Below are 22,982 nucleotides of genomic sequence, written 5' to 3'. Positions count from 1 at the left end.
ATTTCAGAAATAATCGTAGATTTAACTGGCATAAGTATTTACGAAATATGTAGCCTATTTGTAAAGAAAATTGTTTCTTGGAAATAAAAAATTGCTACGTGTAATGCCTCATCGCTATTTACATAGAGAATAGTTTAATATCCCTTAAACAGTAATTTTCATCATTTCATGGTTAAAGCCTTAAAATAAAATAAAGAAAAAAAAGCATAAAATCATCATTAAATTTTAAAAAAAATACTTTACATTCGAAATTTAATAAAACCCTGCGTAATTTTATTTTTAACAAATAATTATTTTGGCTAAAAATTTAAAATTGTATTAAAAATACAATTCGATTCATAAAAACGAAAATTTCTATAGCAAATAGAACAATTTTTATTGCAATAAATATAAATATCATTAATATAAAAAAAGGTTTATTAAGTTAAAAAATTGAATTTGATTTTATAATAATTTTTCAAATTAAAATTATGGTATATAATTAATTTATATCTTATTTTTAAATAAACACTTTACATATGTAGAACTGTTGCTATGCTTCTGATGATTTTATGTAGCCTAAACAAACTGATTTTTGCAATTAGATTATTAATATCAATCTTTGATCATCGCTATCGAGAATATAGAGTGAAGTTTTCTCAATATAAAATTCGTGTGGATGAGAATAAATAGATAATATATAAATAATAGATGAGTGCTCTTTACTCTTAAGCCAAACCGAGTAAATTTACGAGAAAAATATTAATAAGATGTATTATTATTTCATCTCCGTGAGAGATCCCTTTTAATATTAATGAAATACAAATAAAATCGATTTTAAAACCCTTCTCTAACATTGATTTCGATCTAGACTTAAAAAATAATATAAAAATAGGTCTAAAAGTGAAATTGTATAGTCAAAAATTAGATTTATTTGCTTAAAAACTATACAATTCATTTTAAGTTTGATTAAAATTGTAGTAGATGTTAATGCGGTAACGTTATAAAATTAACAAATATGCAAAATATTTTATAAGGATGCAAATTCTTTAGCACAGGTGATTCACCTATTTCCTGTCCGCATACCGCATTGGGTAAATTCCCGCCTTTCTACTTTGAACGAAGGACCAATGAGAAAAGTTTGCTCATGGAGAAGGTCAGAGCGAAGTGGTCAACCAATCAACACGGCCGTGGCTAATGACGGATAGGAAATGACGGGTAGAATCGCGACTGGCATCAGATGAGATGAGAGGTGGCCCACCATGAGGTGCTGGGCGCAGCTGCTCTGTATTCTCCTTTGCGCGCTCCCTTACTTTGCCCTGGATGTATTACCCATATGCTACCGAGACTGCGCAGCTAACGGGGTAAGTTACTACTTCATTACTCCTTTACATTCCGATAATCATCTATGCTAAATATATTATTAACCTATTAAGATGTTGCACCTTTTATCTGTCAAAAATTCCAATTTCGAACGATTCCACGTGCAGAAAATTATATTTATCGATTTTAATTTTCGGGGTTCTACGCTCGAAAATGTGAAAATGTAATTAAAATTGTAATTCATTTATTGAGTTGACTCGAATTATTTAAATTCCGAATTAAATTGATGAATTTGATGCATAAATGGAAGAGCGAAAAGGGGTTTAATTTCCATAAACGATGATCGAAACATCATTAAACTGAGAAAAATCATTAAATTTAAATTCAAAAATTTGGTTGAAATAAGTTAACAAAATTAAAATTTGTACGTATTTTTGTATAATTTATATTTAGGGCTGATTTTTTAAAATACAGGTTTATATAATTCAACAAATAAAATCGCGAATTTTAAAGTATATTTTTCATATTGCGCGCTCTTATTTCTTGAATTAAGACTCTGAATTGGTATAACAGAAGAAAAAACGGTTTTATTTTTTAGCAATAGGTAAATTTAGGAGTCGAAACTAATTTTTCGGAACTGTTATGGTTCAGCTTGACTTCGTGTCATACTCGGTTGGATGGGAACCTTCGTGTGAATACGTAGGTATATAGCGGGAAGCAGGTTTCCGTTAAAATTCAGAAATAGTAGCTTTGTTCCTCTCTATAAACTATCCACGTTATGAAATTATGTTTCTTTACTATAAAAATGCTTATAGTTATAAAGGCTATAATGTCGGCAGTGGTGCATTAGCCTAAATATTTCGACCAAAAGGATGTGGTGGGTTGTGTCAGGAAACCAAATACACGCGAGAGTAACCATCCGTAACCTCCGCGTAATAACCTAATGCAATACTTATCCTAAACACCTAGCATCTTTGTCCGTCACCGAATGTTTTAATATATGCAAAGCGTAATTTATAACATTGCATGGACTCGAACCGAATCAACTTCCTCAACTAATCAATCTTGTGGGGTAAACACCGGAATCCACACCTCTCTTCAATTGATCACCCAATGGACAGATGGTAGATTCAAACAGGAAAGGGAACGGGGGTTCTCCTTCCGTGTCGTGACCTTACCGAAACGCAGGAAATCGCTTTACCTGTCTCGGTCGTAAAAAAAAAAGATACCATAATTTCCATACGTCATGGTTTAATTTCATTTCGAAATTTAAGGTTCATTTAAGGTTTCATTCGTCATCTACTTATCGAAAATTTATGCGGACTCTACGAATTTTTGACCTTTAAAGTGTAAAATCTGTTAAGGTTAAAGTTTGTATAGATATGATCATTTAGTTATGTGAAATCTTTACTATTCTGAATGTTTTTATACATTTATGTTCACTACATTTACATTGCCAGGTAATAGAAATAGTTTCTGTATAGAAATTTCCGGATCCGGGATATACTTCATAATCGTATTTCCTATCTCATAATTATATAAACTATAGCGTAACAGATGTGGTCAGTTCTACTCCGTACAAAGTTCGCAGATTGCCCATTTATATGGATTATATTATATTAAAATATTTTCACTTTCTATGGATATAAAAGTGAACTCATCCACAGGATTCACGCATCTGTAACCGAATGTAACTGAATAGAAAAAAAAAGCTTTGAACCAAACGTCCAGTTCGATGTTTAGCGAAAAGTCTGAAAGCGTTTCGGTCGGAAGTGGGCCATTGTTAATGTCACCAGGCAGAGGATGCTGTCAACTGTGACCTGTCCATTCATCAGACGGGTCACTCTTTACTGGATTTGCGCTTCCTGTGCAGAGGATGTCCAGATTGTTCTTCATTTCCTTCAATCCAAAGAGATGGCACATCCTTATTAACAGCAACAAAAACCCAAACCTGACAGGTACCAAAAATCTCTTCTTTAGCCCACTTCTCTATCCACTAAACGTACAAATGATGATTTTGCAAAGTTGTTCAATTAAGTATCATTGATTTGGATGCTCGTAAATGGAATTTCCTGACCATAATGATGGCGTAATATCTATATTAATCTATGTTAATTAAGGTCGAGCTGATACAAAAATTCTTTCTAAAATTTACAGAGCCCCACTTTCAAAATTTCGGAGAATTTGGAATTAGTTTAAATGAAAAATTTACGATTGAAATTATATCTATAACATTTTTATAATCTTATTTAAATAATATTATGCATATATTTACAGTTTATAAATTAAATAACGTATTTTATTCTCCAAAAATATTATAAAATTACGTATTTTAAAATTTAAAAAATACTGTAAAATAGCTTAGGAAGTGTTTTAAGTTCAATAATATTTATGTAAAGAAAGGTGGCCCAAAAGTCAATTAACCGTGTATTGTTTTCGTCCTCTAGATCCTCTTATGAATATGACTCGTAAACAGAATTTAGAACAATTCGTCTTTTTCATAAAATCGATTGAAACATGATAAAATCTATTATTTTTTAGAGTTAATTAATTGAATTTAGTCTTTCCTACAGTTAAACAACTTTTGGGTCACCTTATATATTCATAATAATGTAAGAAAACTGATCGTTTATCTTATTTTTGCAGGAATTCACAAATATTTACTTAATTTGAAGGGTACTTACTTCTTTTTCTAGCAGCAAGCTTAATTAATTCTGAAAAAAAAAGTATATTATCATCATCACAACAGAAAATATGACAAATTCCATATATAAAAATTTAAATCACATAATCTTACAATATTAAAATTAATTTATTCTTGCTTTAAATATACATAAAATAATATATTTCAAGTTCTCTGCATTGCAAATATGTAAAAATTATAGTTTTTATGTGTTTATCTACTTAAAGAATGCTATCATAAGCCTTCTAACCTCATTAATAATGCTCTGGATCTCGTTATAATTTAAAATAAATCGATCCCAAGAAAAAAAATGGAAATAATTAAAATGCGATGCAATCAAGTCTAGTAATCGACATGGGGATCTAAATATGAACCAAACAAGATGTTTCGATAGTAAACAGAATTTTGACAAGCAGCATAAACTTTGTTTACTATTCGTTCTACAAGTTACAAATATTTACTAAAGATTTTTATATTATTGACGAAAGTTTAATCATATGTGGCTAGTTAGACTCTGACCTTTAACTTATTGAAGCATAGATTTTAACTTAAGGTCATCTAACCGAATCGACATCTCGTCTCATCACTCTTTTAGCACCAAAACTTCTAAGAATTCACAGATTATATATGATGAAAGAATTACAACTAGGTTTATTTTTCTTTTATTTTACAAATCGAACTCTTTGGGGGAGAAATAGTAGTCGTGTACGGTTAAAACTCCGTAAGTGTAACGTAATTGAAGAAGTTACTCAACTTGTCTTAGCTTACGGCACGAGTCCATTGAAAAATTCGATCCAGAAACCGGATTATATCTCGTTTAGCATAAAAATTCTAGGATAACCTGTCTCGTGAGGTCAAGATATACATCCGCTTTACTACAAAATTATAGTTTTTCAATTGGGGGAATATAAATATTTTATCAGAAGTTTTGACTTATTTTAAAACTTTAATTATTCCTGTCGATTATTTAATCGTTTTTCGTTATTTAATACGTTTTAATATGATTTTTTCGTGAAAAATTATCATTAAGGTATGCTCCGTTGAACACGTGACGCGATATAAGCGACAGAAATTATCCGAAAATGGAGTGGAATGTAAATAATTTTAATGTGAAAAGTCACACTTGTATAGTTTAAAGCTTATTTTTCTCGCTTTTTCTAAATTAAATGAATAACCAGGAGAAAAAACTAACATAAAATCCATCGTTATACCTGTCAAATTTATTGATTACAGAATATAATTTTGTAAACAAACTGGAAAAACACGAATACTAAAAAAATAAATAAATAAAATCGTCGAACCGCAATCAAATTCCTTACGAAACATTTCGTACTTTTCGAGGAAACACGCGAAATAAGAAACTGAATACGGTTATAAATATTAATGTTTCGGTTTTTATGCAGTAAATCAAGAAATTTCTGCAAGAATAAATTCGTTTCTAGTAAAAAAAATATATATAACGTTTTTCCTTTCACAAATCATCAAATTTTGTCTAAATAATATGTGATAAATGTGGCTTATTCTTAAAGTAATGGCCAAATATTTGTCGATGGTAAATAGGATTTTCCTTTCGATTGAAATTATGTCAACATTATTCTAAAAGAAAGACAAATTTATGCACATTTTATCTAAAGTACATAACAATACTCTACAAATAATCATAATCGTGAACACCCAAAGAACAGATAGAGAAGACACGTGTCGAGGACCCACAATCTCGTAGGGCCGCAATGGAGATTATGGGAAAAGGAGGTAGTACATGATCTTAAATGGATTTAATAGAGACAGTGGGATGGGAAAGACGTCTTATAAAACCGTCATCTCAAGGAGTCTTTGTTGGAACATAATATAGGCTTCAGCATGGGAAAGGCATATGTCGGGAGCCCATGATCTCAGGAAGTCTGTGATGGGACATATTGGATATTATGGAATTTCATTTTTCATTTTGAACAAGTAGTTTGAATGATTGAAAGTTAAATAAATTTAAAAAAAGAGCAATCTAGAATTTGGTCAAAGTACAAAAAAAACATTTTCGGATAATTTGAATAATCAAACAAATATTAAATTAAATAAATAAATAAACTATATAAATCATCAAATTGTACTTGAAAAATATATATATTACGTTTAAATATATTATTTTATATTTAAAAATAATAAAGCAAATAAGTGCAATGAGCTTCAATGGTGCTTATTGCGCCGTTACTTTACTCTGTCTGCAAGGAAATTGTACGATAAGCATCAATACAAATTTCCTTGTAGAACGTTGATAATTATCTTGATAAATAATAGATAAGAAATTATTATTGTGCATTTTATTCTCAGATATTTTAGTGTTTCTGATTGTTATTCTTTATGGTTTTATTTATATAAGATAATGTCTTCGTCTTGAAGATATTAACGTTATTTATCCTTTATAAATCTGTTTTTATCTGATAAGATCAAAACTTTGTATCAGTAATATACAAATACTGATGATAGGGAGCTGTTTATCCAATAAAATTTTACAATTTTTCTTAAAAGTAATTCTATATTATTGTAATATAATATTACAATAATATAGAATTACTTCAGATTCAGTTAAAAGAGCCATTAGGGCTGTTTTGCCTGAGTCTCGGGCATAGAAAAGCTCCGAAATTTAATATTTTATGTAGAAAAATACGATATAAAATGATATAAAGACTATCCATGTAACTTTTTGGCTTTCAGAGAGAGATAAGATCCTATATTTGTGAGTGGTCCTGGCTCCATCTCACCTCTCTCAACCCCTGCATACAGTAATGTATTGTTTATAGTTCATGCGTAGTCTGAATATGGTACTGATAAAGATGACAATTAGCAGTAAAATTTTACCCAAATTACTCCTGCAAATTTCTTAGAAAATTTACTATATTGTATCTCAAATTTCCCAAATATTAAATTACATTAATACCGTCAAACCTCTGAACAACGGACACTTACAGGAACAGGAACATTGGCAGTTGTTCGGAAATGGCCGTCGTATGGAGGTTATTCTGTGTGCATTTTGTTTAATTAAAAAAAGTTATTGAAAATATTTCGCCGTTTATAGGTGATTATTATTGGGATGTGGCCGCTATTGAAGGTTCGATTGCATTTCTTTTTATATTTAAAAAAGAAAAAAAGTAAAAATAAATGTAAATTAATCCTTTTTACAGCTAAACTTTTGGTTGTTGCTCATTCACTGCAAAGATTTGATAAAATATTTTGTGATTTGCAACTTATGCAAGCATAAAATAAATTATCTAACGTATAATTTAGTGATATAAATTCTATAAATAAAATAACTATTAAAACAAAAAAATCATTAGATTTACCATAAATCTACAGACTGAAAGATTTATTAGCAAGATGTAAACCGAATTCATTATTTTGCATCTTTTGCAACACGTTAAAGTAGAAGTAATGCATCCTTTTAGGCTTATGATGGTGTATTACGATAACCTTATTTTCGTTTTCCTTAACATATGTCCTTGAAAAATATACGTGATAAGAGACGTACTGTACACTGAAATGGTGTTATACGCATTCTTTCCATTAATTAAACGATTTCTTACATAAATGTGCTATTTAGATTGCAAAAATGTAGCGAACTCGTGTAAGATCGAGTGAATTTCTGTATTAGTCTAATTTAGAAAATTAGATAATTAGTATAAAAATAGTCCGAAAGTTAATTAAGTCATTTTTAATTTAAAAAATAAGAGAAATTTAAGATGTAATAATGTAATGTAACCTATACGTGATAGTTGTAAACTGGTAAAAATTGGAGGACATAAATTATCGTAATTTATCGCGAACATTTCGTAATTGAATAATCTCCAATAACGGTCACCTCTCAACAACGGCAACCTGTAAACTGCGGCCATTTTTTCAGGAACGCCGAACAAAATTGCATTAAAAAATAACCTCCAAACAGCGGCCACGCCCAACAACTGTCATTTTTTATGTTGCCATCAATGGCCGTTGTTCAAATGTTTGACTCTATAGTCTACACATAATACCTTTTTTTTAATATATACAAGCACTATTTATAATTTTTTTTATCTATGAAGAGGATTTAATGCTCTTAAATGCATAATTGGTGGCATATAAAAATGGAATTTTTATTTGCCACCAATTATGCATTTAAGAGCATTTAAATATTTGCATATTATAAACAGCGTTATCAGTGCAATCGAACGATCAAATTTCATCAAAAGCTCTCGATAGATCGAGGGATAAATGAATTTTATCCATTTAACCTAATATGAGATGTCAAGGAAAAATTTGTCTAGAAAGATAATTTAATAATTAGAACTTGGATTCTTTCAATTATTTTCACAACTCTCTAAAAACTAATAAATTTTTTATGATAGACTTCAATGCTACATTTTTAAACACATTTTCTACTGATATAATTCAATTTATTCATTAAAAAAATTTAATATAAATGTAGAATTACTACAGAATTTCCTCTAGAATGAATACATTTCTATTGAAATTATTAGATTTCTACAAGAAATCTTAATTGATCGATATCAAATAGCATTTTTCCTCGTCTCTCGGAGAGAAAGATATTTCCGCATCGGAATCGTCTATCTTACAAAATTAGCTTCAGGAAATTACTGAGCATGGACTTAAATTAGCGATCTAAATAATACCGATTCTATAAATTAACTCTTTTAATATACAGCAGAAAGATATTAAGTGCAAATGATAAATTACGAGAAGAGGATAGACTACACATTTTAATTTAAAACTAATTAGTCAACGGAATATTCGGGTCAAGTTCGTTATAAAGTTTGTATTGACTAGAGAAAGGAAGAGGCATGCATGAATTTTTAAATAGGGAACGATAATTTATTATTATTATTTTTAATCTCCGAACGAAGTTAATTATTGTTAATTGATGATAAATATAATCGACCAAGTAACCTTTTCTCAAGCGATAATTTTTATGACTATGATTACATTTTTACGATCGGAGACCTTTTTAATAAGAGGCCCGTTATAAGAAGAATTCGCTTCGGGCGGGAATCGAATCCGGGCTCCCTTGATGGTAACGGCTGAAACTACTTTAAAATGCATCTTTCCTTACGATATTTGAAAAACCGTATAAAATATGCTTGTATTCGAACGTCGATTATTTATTAAAATCGTATTAGATTATAAATAATGCATTGTTTAAAACATTAATGATTATTTTTATCGTCACTCATTTGTTCTCTTTCATCTTTCTATATTGAATGATGAACGGAATCGACTTCAAGATGGTTTAAATGTACAGTATTATGTGGAATGAAGGTCTTTGAAAATTAATTTTTGGAGATTTCGCAAATTTAGAGTAATGTGAGTCGATAAAATCAAGGATCTAGATAAGCGTTTATCAATATTTTGAGAATGGCAGAGAACTTTTGGTGCTTCCTCAGTGATGTGGAACACCAATATTCTGTATGCGTGTAAGTAGGTGATAGATAGGTAGGTGTAGATGATGTAGATAGCTCTATGTTAATATAAAGCATATAAATTAAGAAAATAAATAAATTTTAAAATAACTTTTTTCATTGAGCAGTGGTTCAGGGAATGCCGTTTCAGGTCTTCGAGGAGTTTCTTAGAAAAGTTGAGAAACCAGTGTTTCTCAACTTTTTAAGCTATAGTTAATGTTACTTATTTTGATTTTATTGAAATAAAAAATGTACAAGATATAAAACAGAAGTAGCCTAACAAAATACAGTATATCCATAAGGTTAGAACTGCACTCTTCTTGCTTTCTTATTTGCCAATTCATCAATAAAATCTGATAATTCTAAACTTTCACACAATTCTTTTTCTATGGCTAACAGTCATAGATCATTAAACCTTTCTTGAGTCATTGACGTTCTTAAGAACTTTTTTATAAGTTTGAGTTTCGAAAATCTCCTTTCACCCGAAGCTACACTAACTAGTAATGTCAGAAAAATTCTCAAAGTTATAAACAGATTAGGAAATGATGACAACGAGTTATTTTTTGCAATATGTGTCGAGTTTTTTTAATGCGTCTGCAACTCCACTGTTCAAATTTCTATATGTTATCAGCTCATTGAAGAGCTCAAGATCATCAACATCCTTAATTCTCGTGCTTCCTTTGTTAATGTAAATGGAAACATCTAAATCAAAATAAGATCGAAGATCTGGTTGCATTTATAAATTTAAAAAGCTCACTCAAAACATTGAGAGATTCATTTATGTTGGATTGAGTTTACTGGAACATTTTACTTACAACATCAATTTTTGAAAGAACATCGTTCCAAATAACGACTGAGCTATGGACTTGAAAGATGCAACCTTATCTAACAAATATTGAGCTGTATGTTTTGTTTGCATGTCTCGGGAATTATCATCTATTACAGGTATGTCGTTTAAACTTTTTAAGATATCATTTTAATTGTAGTCTGAGAGGTCGAATTGCTTTTATTTAATGAGATGCACAAGGTACAAAAAGCTCTAAAATTTATATTCCTAATTTTGTTTTGCAAGCCACTATGCTTACCACACATATTTGACTCGTTGTCATACCTTGTCCATGCATATCTTGAACATCTAATTCATAATCTGTTAAGAGTTCCTGTAAAAGATAATTACATAAACTGTAGTGTCTAATACTAGATAAAACTCAAGAAATAATTCTCGAACTGTAACTTCAGAAGTATCAATATTTACAATTTTTACTACAGATGACACCTCTTCAGTGTGACAGACATCTGACGTGCAGTCGAGAATTATCGAAAAATATTTTGCTTTCTTTATAAATTCCTTGATTTTTGATTTTATGCCACTTGCTAAAACAGATATGACTCCATTTTGAAAAGCATGGCCTAAGTATGAGGCATATGACTTTTAGTAGGTTGGGATTGTGTTATGTTATTGACTAATGGGGTCAAATTTCGCTAACATTTCAATAGCTTTTAAAAAATTTCCAATATTTATTTCATATAATTTATTTTTTTTACCTCTGAAAGCTAAAGCTGATAAAAACTGGACAATTGCAATAATTCTTACAATAATAGCTCTCCATCGTCTTTTTTCAGAATCAAAGTATCGTTGTTGTTCTTCATCGACTGTACAATTGTTAAGGAGTGTTTTTAATTCATACCAATTTTGCATACGTTCTATACTCGTTTCATATTGCGATAAATGAGTGGCTAAATGTCGCCAATCTGAAAATCCCTGGCTATCTGTTAGTTTCTTTTTCTTTAAAGCAAACAACTTGAAACAAAAGCAAAACACACTATTGGATTTTGTAAAATAGATTAACCAAGTTCTTGAACTTTTTCATTGTTGGGTAAAAGTCTTATATATTGTGACGCAAAAAATCTGTCGTTGTTATTTTTAAGAAATTTCCTATGTTGAGGCGATACAAGTCCCTTCTGAACAATGAGTTCTAATAACCGATTATTAATACTGTAATTGGTGGCCAATTAAAAAGATCCCCTATATCACATTCGTTCGTCAATTCAACACAATTATTATTTTCTAAATTATCCTCGCCACAGCTCGATTTAGGCACCGATGTTTCTTGACACGATTTCAAACGAATTTCATACTTGTCATTTCATTTTTCACCTTCCATTTCGTCATTATCTAAAATGAATTCTGAAGTGGCCGTTGATGCTGTCGGGTCAGCATCGTCCAACTTTACGAATTTTAGCATGGATCCTTGTAGTTTTCTATTTTCCTTATTATGTCCATTCTAGCGCTTATGATAAAACGCTCGAGACTAGGGATTGTATACCGGTTTACCGATTTACCGGTTAACCGATAAATTGACAAAAAAATATTCGATAAACTTACCGGTAAATTTTTGAAATTTATCGGTAATTCGGTAAATGAAAAATCCATACCAGAAATTTTTATATAGAAAATATTGTGTTTATAGATATTTAAAAGGGCTAAAGGGACATTGAAGATTAAAAAAACAGGTAAAGTGTAAGCAACAATATACCTAATTATTAATTTTATGAGAGANTATATGGGCAATTATGTAATTTATTTGATTGCAAATCAAACAGATTCGTTATAATAAAACAGAACCAAATTCAGATTATAATTTCGAAGCTGACATCATCGTCAAATTAATCAGGAAGTGTAAATCTAACTTGTTTTTTCATATAAATTATACGTTAGATCTATTAAAACTTTAAAGATACTTTTATAAACTGAATAGCTTAAGAATTAAATTTAAATGTTTACTTTTATTTTGGTTTTTATTGGCAAAATACGTGATCAAAAAAGAAAAAGTCTTCAAAAATGCCTTTTGATAATGGAACAACAATAAAAATGGCTTGAAGTAACGTGTATACGCGAGATATCAGTATGAAGATTTGAAGTGACTGAGCTCAATTTTTTTAATTCATAATGGAGAGCTATCCTTTGGTAACAATTTAACAATAGACGTAAATTAAATTGACTCCACACTACTCAATTTAAGAGAGTAGAAAATGTAAGCTTTATAGTCAATTCAATAACCACGAATCAGTTTGATGATTTTGTTAAATTTATTCTTGAAGAAAAAAGTAATAAGTTAAGATCATATAATCGCTCAAGAAAAAATACACTTTAAAAATACCCCATATTCTATTTTAAATATAATAGTAAATAAAATATTTAATATAAAAACTTTAATAAATTATTTATTGATTAAATTTGAATAAAATCGTATTAATGAAAGAGGAAATTAATATTTTAATCCAGAATGTGACCTGATAATATCTATGAGTTAATTAACTTTATCAATAATTATATCCTACTTTTGCCTTAGATAAATTTGCATTAATAACTAAGAAGTCGAAAATTAATTCCTATAAAAAAATTGATTATCTGGATGATATTTCATTTTTTATCATTAAATATATAAGGAAACATTCTTTATTTTTCTCTATTTTATATAAATATTATATTAAAAATTTAATGTATTAAGTAATAAATTAAAATCTAGCATTTTGCCTAAGTTCGTAAAGTGGTCACAAAGTCCTTATTGTGTTCTAGGTCTTCCATATATCTCGTCGAAAAAAATCAATAGATGATGAATGAATTAGATGTAGATCTAATAAGTTATAATCTTGTAGTTCCAACTTAACAACGAGTGACAATTCGTTCTGGAATATTGTGTAATAAACAATTTCTCAACATTTCCTTACAATAATCAAAAGCAATAAACAATAAATCAGTATAGAAATAGATACCAACAGGGAGAAAAATTAAAATATGTGCAGAATGCTTACATAAACTATATATTTTTCGAATATGTAAGGTGCTATACTGTACATAAATTACGTCTGTATTTTTCTTGAAATCTTTCCTCATTGTCCCAGTTTGTCCAAATTTCCGTAACCCCTCCCCTCTTCGGATGTCCAACAAAACTCAACCTTCCTCTGATAATAACATACTAAATAATTTATTAAGCCAAATTTGCATTAAAATAAGTAAATTTGTTTTAATGTGTATGGATTAATTTATAGCTAATAATTTTGAATTAATTAATCAAAATAAAACTTTAAAGACTTTTTTCCATAAATTCTCGAACTAATCAGATATTTTGTTACAGGTAATTATTGACGATGACTTCGACGTGGTCTGTAACGAAACGTGTAAAGTTCAAAAGGTAAAAATAAAATAGAGTAGCTTTTAAAAAATTTCCAATATTTATTTCATATAATTTATTTTTTTTACCTCTGAAAGCTAAAGCTGATAAAAACTGGACAATTGCAATAATTCTTACAATAATAGCTCTCCATCGTCTTTTTTCAGAATAAGTATCGTTGTTGTTCTTCATCGACTGTACAATTGTTAAGGCGTGTTTTTAATTCATACCAATTTTGCATACGTTCTATACTCGTTTCATATTGCGATAAATGAGTGGCTAAATGTCGCCAATCTGAAAATCCCTGGCTATCTGTTAGTTTCTTTTTCTTTAAAGCAAACAACTTGAAACAAAAGCAAAACACACTATTGGATTTTGTAAAATAGATTAACCAAGTTCTTGAACTTTTTCATTGTTGGGTAAAAGTCTTATATATTGTGACGCAAAAAATCTGTCGTTGTTATTTTTAAGAAATTTCCTATGTTGAGGCGATACAAGTCCCTTCTGAACAATGAGTTCTAATAACCGATTATTAATACTGTAATTGGTGGCCAATTAAAAAGATCCCCTATATCACATTCGTTCGTCAATTCAACACAATTATTATTTTCTAAATTATCCTCGCCACAGCTCGATTTAGGCACCGATGTTTCTTGACACGATTTCAAACGAATTTCATACTTGTCATTTCATTTTTCACCTTCCATTTCGTCATTATCTAAAATGAATTCTGAAGTGGCCGTTGATGCTGTCGGGTCAGCATCGTCCAACTTTACGAATTTTAGCATGGATCCTTGTAGTTTTCTATTTTCCTTATTATGTCCATTCTAGCGCTTATGATAAAACGCTCGAGACTAGGGATTGTATACCGGTTTACCGATTTACCGGTTAACCGATAAATTGACAAAAAAATATTCGATAAACTTACCGGTAAATTTTTGAAATTTATCGGTAATTCGGTAAATGAAAANGGCAACTTCGTCAATTTCTCTCTTCTTGTAAAGTTGTAATTATTTTAATTATTTTTATTTCCAAACTGATTTTAACCAGTTCTATAGTAAGGTAACATTCCAATAGACAATATGCAAAGCTTTTTTTTCAGTTTACAGCAGTATTTATTACACAAAATTTAAGTAAAGCTTAACATGCCGATCTTGCCCCGATCTCCCCTAAGTTATATAAAATACTGTTTATCAAACGCCAACAATAGGAAATAGCAACGATGTTCTCATAATAACTAGACTTATGTGGATGTCCTGTAATAATAAGTTTCTTAGAATCATTGTATATGGAAGAATGATCCAATGTTATACTTATGTCATTTCTGATTCAGTATGTTTGCCTTGCATGTTTGATAATCACTTTCCTTTGTTTCTTTGACTGTCACTATAGTAGAAACGAAAGGTTGTCTTAGATAACGAGGACAATTCATCGACAATACTTAATTCTCCAAACAGCAATTTTCAGACGTTGAGTAACTTTCCTATTTGTCTGAGTTCATACCATCTTTTCGTACGAGAACTTTTTTGATTGTCGGTTACGCTTTATTAAACTTAAACAATTACTTTAACGACTAGTCATTTTCACTAGTTGCAAAGAATTATATTGAGGATTGGCCGATTATATGGGCAATTATGTAATTTATTTGATTGCAAATCAAACAGATTCGTTATAATAAAACAGAACCAAATTCAGATTATAATTTCGAAGCTGACATCATCGTCAAATTAATCAGGAAGTGTAAATCTAACTTGTTTTTTCATATAAATTATACGTTAGATCTATTAAAACTTTAAAGATACTTTTATAAACTGAATAGCTTAATAATTAAATTTAAATGTTTACTTTTATTTTGGTTTTTATTGGCAAAATACGTGATCAAAAAAGAAAAAGTCTTCAAAAATGCCTTTTGATAATGGAACAACAATAAAAATGGCTTGAAGTAACGTGTATACGCGAGATATCAGTATGAAGATTTGAAGTGACTGAGCTCAATTTTTTTAATTCATAATGGAGAGCTATCCTTTGGTAACAATTTAACAATAGACGTAAATTAAATTGACTCCACACTACTCAATTTAAGAGAGTAGAAAATGTAAGCTTTATAGTCAATTCAATAACCACGAATCAGTTTGATGATTTTGTTAAATTTCTTCTTGAAGAAAAAAGTAATAAGTTAAGATCATATAATCGCTCAAGAAAAAATACACTTTAAAAATACCCCATATTCTATTTTAAATATAATAGTAAATAAAATATTTAATATAAAAACTTTAATAAATTATTTATTGATTAAATTTGAATAAAATCGTATTAATGAAAGAGGAAATTAATATTTTAATCCAGAATGTGACCTGATAATATCTATGAGTTAATTAACTTTATCAATAATTATATCCTACTTTTGCCTTAGATAAATTTGCATTAATAACTAAGAAGTCGAAAATTAATTCCTATAAAAAAATTGATTATCTGGATGATATTTCATTTTTTATCATTAAATATATAAGGAAACATTCTTTATTTTTCTCTATTTTATATAAATATTATATTAAAAATTTAATGTATTAAGTAATAAATTAAAATCTAGCATTTTGCCTAAGTTCGTAAAGTGGTCACAAAGTCCTTATTGTGTTCTAGATCTTCCATATATCTCGTCGAAAAAAATCAATAGATGATGAATGAATTAGATGTAGATCTAATAAGTTATAATCTTGTAGTTCCAACTTAACAACGAGTGACAATTCGTTCTGGAATATTGTGTAATAAACAATTTCTCAACATTTCCTTACAATAATCAAAAGCAATAAACAATAAATCAGTATAGAAATAGATACCAACAGGGAGAAAAATTAAAATATGTGCAGAAAATAAAAAGTAAAATACAGATAACAGATAACATTAAGTAACATGATTGGGATTTAGTGATTATTATTCACTAAACATTTTAAAGGAAAATATATATATATATATATATATTTAATACTTGACCGATTTTTACATTTCTTGTTTTAGTGTCAATAGCATTGACCTTACATGCTTGACCCAATCTTTAAATCCCACTGACCAAATGACCATACAAATTTATAAAATTCCAACGAACGATTTCTTTTGATTATTATTATAAAAATAAGTTTTCGTATAAAATATAAAAGCTAATTAATTTTTTAAATCTTAAATCTTTATTTTATTATTCTGAAGTTTTAATGTATCATACTGTAAAAAATATATACAAATTATAATAAAATGTAGTAAAATATATCTTATAAAAAGTTAGCATTTTATAAAAATTTTCATTATGATAATATTTAAAATAAAGGAGAACTGAGATTATTTTTGATACTGTTTAAGATATTATGAAATAGCGAGTTTAAATATGATGGCAATCTTTAATTTTTGAGAAATTTTTAGTAATTTAATTTAGTGTCTTTATTAGATTTGTATTAAGTATACAATCCAACATAAATAGAATTACAGAAAGAGCTTTCATAACCACAACATAACAGAACCTTCTTAAAGTTCGAGAGAGAACGGAACCACTTACCTTTTTGAGGGTACTATTATATTAAAAAAACAAAAAGTATTAAAAATTATATAAATTAAACAAAGATTCAATAAAAAAATAACTTGTACCAAATGCTTTTAAGGTCCTATAAATGCAAAGCCCGGGTCATATGGTGCTTTCCCTCTGTTATATAACCTAAGCAAGCAGAAGGCATGTTTTTTGTCTATTGTACACATAATCCTAACTTGAAAATTTTACAATTATTAACATAATATGGAAGAAGGAATTTCATTATTCTTTACATACTTATACTGTGCAATATTGTCAATAGCTTTAATAAATAACAATAGTCGACTATTAAATATTTCTTGCATTAGGTATTGTTTCCGGAACATCTGGCACTATACGGTATTGAATCTATTGTTTCAATTTCCTATCATTCAGAACTTTCCGATAATTTCATTTGGAAATATTTCTTTCTGGTTAAAATACAAGGATGTTTAAAAAAAACTTTGAATGTATCAAGCTAATGTATCAATCTGTAACTACAATGTAAAGGAAATAAACAGTTAACAAGAGAATCGGCGTCGAAAGTTAACCATATTTTTCTATTCGTCTAGTTTCATTAGAAACGATGTTGCTATACAGGATGACATAAAACATTATCGGCTAATTAAACCAGTTAATTTCGTTTTAATAGAGCTATTAAATTATATCGCAATATTTCTTTTTTTAATTGAGTTAATTTTTATTGGAAATGATTTTTTGCTATATTGCTTAGAATTGTTAATTATTTTTTTCAAAGAGAAATAAGAATGAAAGGTGTATACATAATGCAAAACTAACAAAATTCTCTATTGTGTAATAACAACTATGCATTCATTGAAGATGTTGCAATCATTCAAAATCCGATTGTCCTGCATGGATATGGATAAAAATGTCTCAAACACCATCATCAAAAGATCTCATAAATTAAACGACACTGTAATACGATTCTGTGTATAGAGCTGAGAAATTTCCACGAGGAGTTTGATTCAGATATATCGGCCCTGTCACTTATCGTCTAATTTCCATGTGGGATTTGTTCGAACTGCTGATGGATAGACCAGAAAAGCGAAGAGTTTTTTAATAATAAACGCATAAATTAATGAAAATTTATTAATGAATTTGAAATTTTATGATGTTATATCGAATATTTTAATTTTCATTTCCAAAATTTTCTTTATGTGATTCGGATAAATTGAAAAAATAAGCTTAATACTTCAAACAATATCGTAATTTATCTGATAAATAAATGCATTTCTTATAAACATAACGACTCTTTGTCTTTAATTTCTTCTAAGAATATATCATGGATACATTTATAAAGAAGACAAATAATTTTTAAAGCAGTGTTATATTCTTCCGCCATTTTAAGTTATAAAACAATAAAAAATCATTAATATTTAAATTTAAAAAATTTTTAAAAATCAAAAAATGCCTACCAGTAATTAAGTGGATGAAACCGCTGAATACTGGTAATAGTTGGTCGTAGATTTGCACCTATGGGCTGGCCACGTGGAGTTTTCGGTGGTTTCACCACATGTCTAACATGTAAATAGGGATAAGTTTCCCATAGAAAGTCCTCTTGGCAGATCGCCCACGTTTTGCATTCTCTTATCACATCAAATCAAACCAAAAATAAAAAATAAATGAATCATAAACTTTTTATTGAGAAATTTTCATAAATGCATTTTCATGCATTTAAGAAAAATTCTCAACAAAAAGTTTATGATTTGCATTCGGACAAAAGAACTTGAACAGGAACAAATACAAATCTGGCCGTCAATTGTATTATTTTTTATTTCTCTTCGTAATAAAGTTAATTTTGATTGGGAATTACTAATATCTCGGAGACTATTTCGATATGACTATAAAAGTTCTTCAAAATTCGAAATTGAGGAAGAAGATGATCTAATTAATAGCATCAAGTTCGTATCATTTTTACAAATCCAAATATTAACTGAATCTTCTTAGATGATAATTATCGCCTCTCATCGAGAAACATTTCAACATAAAGAGCGAAAGATTAGTTAAACTTTGAAAAAGAAAATTAATAGAATTAAATTAACATTAAAAAAGAATTGGAAGATCTCAGAAATCATCTGAAAGCGATACCGATTCTAAGTTTTCTCGAGAAGATTCAGGCATTTAAAATAAATTCGAAAAAAGCGATTTGAACGAAAACGATTTACTAAAGCACTTGTATTGAAATTATTTTTATTAATGCCAATATTTCGTTATTTAATGGTAATTTCTATGTGTGGATTGTTAATTCATCTATGTTATGTATCTGCAGCATATCTGAAGAGAAAAAGAAAACTCAGAGGAACAAACTGAATCATCTAAGCTTCTTGAACGACACAGGATGGATGAAAATTTCTAACTGGATTCATCGTTCATTGACATAATAGGATCAAACAGATTCTTAAAAATAAAAGTTAAAAAAAATATATTTTGAGAATTATTTTCTTTTCAATTCTGTCAAAGTATTGATAATGTAAATTTTTTCTAAAGTATGTTTTGAGTTATTTAGAGAATTGATTTAATTTGTATAATTATTACTTTCTATTGAGTGAAATTTATTAGTTGAAAGTTATTAATGGAATTCATTTCTTATTTATATTGTCATATTTTAATGTTTTTATAATGAAATAAATATTTAAGTTAAGCTTTTTTTCTCTTTCTGTGCCCTAGTTAGCTGACAATATCACGACTGTTTAGAAAATGAAAGAAAAAATCTTAAAAAACTAAATAAGTATTTTATGTATTAACATATCTGGAAGGTGTAGCGCCAATTAATATTGATGCTCTTGAATTTTCTTTCCATATCTATAATTATTTCCATTTATAACTATTTAAACTCAAGACCAGCAATTGCTAATTATAAATTTAATTTACTATTTGGATCGCTTTCTTATTGACTGCTTTTAGTTATATGACAACAATTGAAGAGTATTAAATTAAACAAATTAGTATTGTCCGATTAATATTTTGTTTTTTGTTACTGAAAATAATTATTTATACGCTTAAATACTGTATTTCAATGTTTTGAATTATCGAAGTATAATTTGAAATTCAATCTAACGATGTTTTTATAAACATTTAAAATATTTTAAACAGGCAATTAAATATGTTGTATGTTTCTTTAATAATAATCGATATATTTATATTAATTTGAAACAATTATTGACTTGTGAATGAATTTTATATTATTATGTAGGCTACAGTAAAAATTGAGGAGAAAAATATTCAGCTTCTTACGATAACATTTAAAAAATATATGCTATTATATAAATCTAAGAAATGAATTAAAAATTAAAAAAAAAGCATAAATATCTGCACGTTTGATTATGATGTTTATGGAATCAAAATTTCATCTTTGAAATGCTGAATTGAAATGAAAAGTAAACGCTTGAAAGACGTTACGAAGCAAACAATCAGCTATAAGTTGCATTACGTAGTAAAACGGTAAGAGCCTCTATTGTTTAAAAATTCCGAAGATAATTACGCCGAAGATTATACTGAATCACGAGAATAACAGAAAATTTATTTAAAATCCTTTATTTGACTGACAATAACTTTCGAAATAAACACGCAATAAAATGGCAACTTATCGTTATTGGTAGCAGAGTTTGCATATGGTTCGGATACCAAAATATATCATGGAACATGTGTAGGGACGTATATTTCATTCTTCATTCTGAACGATTCCTCTTGCCAGTCGAGTCTAACTGTAACGGGCGAAACTATGATTGTCATGTAGAGTATCTCATGTTAAATCAATCGAAAGTCAGTGAGCAATTTGATACTCTGTATTTGCAATATTTTTTAGTTTTCAAATGAATAAGTTTATGCATTTAATTTAAACACGAAAAATTACTAGAATCGAGATAACTTATATCTAGAAATGAAATTAAACTGCAATTGAATTAGAAATAGATCCAATTTATTTCTATTTGAGAATCAAACATAAATTATCTTAATGAGTTTGATCAGACAGCCGCATCATTAGGAATTCTTTCGCTACAAGAAATCTGGAATCATATCCAGTCCAAATATCTGTAATAATTATTTCTATCACTTTATTTTGAATTTGTTGGACTTGATGTTCGTGCAGTCATGATTCGTAAGATCAAAAACAGATGACATGTCGTATTGAACTTTTTATCTGATAATTGTTTTGATTATACAATAATTGGAAATTGTCGAATTACAGTATCATTCATTGTCTATAATATGGTGCATGGATTAAATAACACAAATTAGAAAAATGAACCTTAGCTGTTATTTGGTTTTAAATAATATTTACACATCTGTAAGAACTAGTAATATGTTTATGTATTAACGTAATGTAGACCTAACCTTGTAATTCTAACAAGATTAGGACTATATTTTTTATCCATTATCCATGTTGAACAAATTGAAGACAACACTTGTCCATGAAGCAAAATAAATTCCAATAATAACTGATGGATGGACTATACTGTAGTCCATCAATTGTACTTAGAATCTCGTGTATGAAATTAATCTAATGCAATCTTTCCTGGTATCAAATCTGTTAATACAATAGTCAAACAATAGATTATCACTTTATTTTGAATTATTTTGAACGATACAAATCAAATACTAGTATTATGGAAATGGAGATCTGATATTGAGAATAGAATTGAAAAATGGGCTCTGGTAAAAAAACACTGGAGCCATGAGAAAAGCTGTGAGAAAATATACAGGGTGAGCCATAACTGTTGGTAATAAATGCGTACACCTAAAAACTAAAAGTCTGAAAGACATAATCATAATCCTTAGGAAAGGATACAGCAGGCTTACAACTAGTATCGGATCCAGAATCCTTTAGAGAAGATGCAGAAAGGAAACGAAATGCGTTACAAAAGTTTTTACTACCTGAGGTACTCGACTTTACTCGGGAAAAATTCCCCAGGAAGGGGATGAAGCTGCGCCCTCTATGCACTCGCAAATCTGCCCTGGTTATAGCCTATTTTATTTACGTGCCTAGGGAAAGATATACAAAGTCAGTGACATTCTTGGCCACACAACAAATTTGAAATGTAGAAAAATTCCACGTGACAACATGAAGACTGGAATTGTTGTGTTGAAACACCACAAAAGTTTGTCAAAAATTGATTTATCGTGTTTTTAATGGAGCACACCATTGAAAACACGATAAATCAATTTTTTGACAAATCTTTGTGGTGCTCGAATTAAATTTTTGCTCAAAAATTTGCATACAATATCCTTGTCATCTATACTACTGAAGCGATTTCATGATTGTCATTCATTGTAGACTATATAATATGCTTTGTTTTTCTCTCTGTACGAATGGAAAATGACGAATAATTAGTTTCAACGAATTGGCAGACATTCGTTTTTTATGATCGTGCAAATGCACAAAAGCATAACAGAAGCGTATCGTCTTTATCACGAAACTTTTCCTAGTCGCTGAATTTCAGATGGGAAAATGTTTACCCATAGTCATCATCGTCTAAGAGAACAAGGATACTTTTCTGTAGTGCAACACATGCAGGAAGGCCACGAACATGCAGAACGCCACAAAACAAAAATAATATTCTCAATCTGGTAATAAATGATCCGCATATCAACTTAAGAACACCTGTTTCGTAAACATTAACTTCTCAAATAATTATCATGTAAATTTGCGTGAAAACCGTCTTCATCCCTATCATTTTTAACGTTCTAAGTTCTGACACCTGACGGATTTTCCACCTAGAGTACTGCCAGAGGATTTTGCAATAATGCGTGATAAACCATCTTTTCCTGTCTAATGTTCTCTTCACGAATAAGAAAATGTTTATAAG

At 28.9% G+C, this 22,982-nt stretch overlaps 1 long non-coding RNA gene across 1 annotated transcript; it reads left to right on the top strand.

Moving 5' to 3' along the window:
* Positions 1–1,088: 1,088 nt before the first annotated feature.
* On the top strand, positions 1,089–19,584 carry LOC111614665. Its single transcript, XR_002754977.1, has 3 exons — positions 1,089–1,343; positions 13,566–13,622; positions 19,445–19,584. It is a non-coding gene; the product is annotated as an uncharacterized LOC111614665 (long non-coding RNA).
* Positions 19,585–22,982: the final 3,398 nt, after the last annotated feature.

The sequence above is a fragment of the Centruroides sculpturatus genome, unplaced genomic scaffold (assembly GCF_000671375.1).
Source record: "Centruroides sculpturatus isolate CEXI.00-Female unplaced genomic scaffold, Cexi_2.0 scaffold2157, whole genome shotgun sequence".
Taxonomy (NCBI): Eukaryota; Metazoa; Arthropoda; class Arachnida; order Scorpiones; family Buthidae; genus Centruroides; species Centruroides sculpturatus.
The sequence above is the reverse complement of the archived record's forward strand: the minus strand, read 5'-3'. Positions and strand labels throughout refer to the sequence as shown.